A 1,648-nucleotide genomic window follows, 5' to 3' on the forward strand; every position below is an offset into this window, starting at 1 on the left:
TGGTAAAAAGATACAGCATGCAGGGTGTTAGTACTTTTTACAGTAACATGTTATGGTAAAAATGGATTTTACGGATAAAAACTATTTTTATAAAAAAAATTTGAGCTTTCAGAACTTTCGTATCTTATTAAAAATATAACGCAATGATTTTACGGCAATTATTACTGTTAAATCATTGAATCACTCTACTTAAGTTAATATTACTGAAAATTTTACAATACAATATTTTACTGTAAAATGAATTTTATGGATCATGCATCTAAAATATCGGTACTTTATGCCGCAATTGATCCTGAATTCGTTTCAGTGCAAAGGTTCCAATGACTTTCTTTCTATGTTTATGTATATAATGCTTAATATATAGTCAGCTTGCATCATCATTATATACTTTTTTCATCAATTCTTATCATTTGTCCTCAGATTAAAAAATGATGTCGACTGATGTGTATTTCTTTCCTTCAATAGCCCTTCATGTCTCCTTACAATAAAATACTTTGGCTTCTTCAGTTTTTTAAAACCAAAAATTAAAAAAATTTTCTTTATTTGATTACTTTTGCTTCTTCAGTTTTTAAAATCAAAAATTAAAAAAATTTTCTTCATTTGATTACTCTTGCTTCTTCAGTTTTTGAAACCGAAAATTAAAAATATTTTCTTTATTTGATTACTTTTGCTTCTTCAGTTTTTAAAATCAAAAATTAAAAAAATTTTCTTCATTTGATTACTTTTGCTTCTTCAGTTTTTAAAACCAAAAATTTAAAAAAATGTCTTTATTTGATTACTTTTGTGTATTAAGTAAATAATCCCACGAAACTAAAGTGGTAAGATACTACTTTATTAAAAATTTCATTCCCTTCAAAAATATACTAATTGCAAATAACACTCGACATATTTCAACTGCTCAAAAACAAGCGCACATTAACTTGTTCTGTTTTTAATCTTTTTTTTTCTTTCTTAGCTAATGTGACTTTTCCATTTTTTTCTCAAATTTATTTTTCATGCGAGGCAACTTAACGTTTTATATTTCAAATATCTTTCGTTTCATCTCACTATCGTCTTTCATGTCTTGATTATGGACACCATTTTTCAATTGTTATATCCAATTTGCATATTTTTGAAGTGAATGAAGTTTTAAGTCAAGTACTACTTATGTATATCTTTTTAGGTATAAATTTAGAATTCATTTAATTCAAATTACTACCATAGACACCTCGTAGTGGTTGATTTTACATCAATAATCTTTTGTTCTATGCAGTGAAATAATTTTCACTTACTAAGTCTCTAGCATCATTCCTGAAAACTTTTTAATTCTCTAATTCTCACTGTTATTGATTTTATTACATACGCTGTTGAGACTCTTAAAAGCAAAACTTCACCTTCCATACAATCATCAAAGCTATATAATTAGCTCATTATAAACAGGTAGAAAACGTGCATGCGGATGAGTTATTTCCTGAGTACTGTGCAGAAACTAAACAGGGTCTTTGTCAATAATCTCATTAATTAAACTAACGCTTCATTACCAGGCAGCACAGCTTTCACTGCCAGTTTATTTTTGGAGTGAACATATGAATTTTTAGTCTCGTTGGTATGTTGAAGGGGTATGTCTAAAATTTCTGAGCCACTGTTATACATGGCCATATATATATAT

Source organism: Parasteatoda tepidariorum, chromosome 10, assembly GCF_043381705.1.
Source record: "Parasteatoda tepidariorum isolate YZ-2023 chromosome 10, CAS_Ptep_4.0, whole genome shotgun sequence".
Taxonomy (NCBI): Eukaryota; Metazoa; Arthropoda; class Arachnida; order Araneae; family Theridiidae; genus Parasteatoda; species Parasteatoda tepidariorum.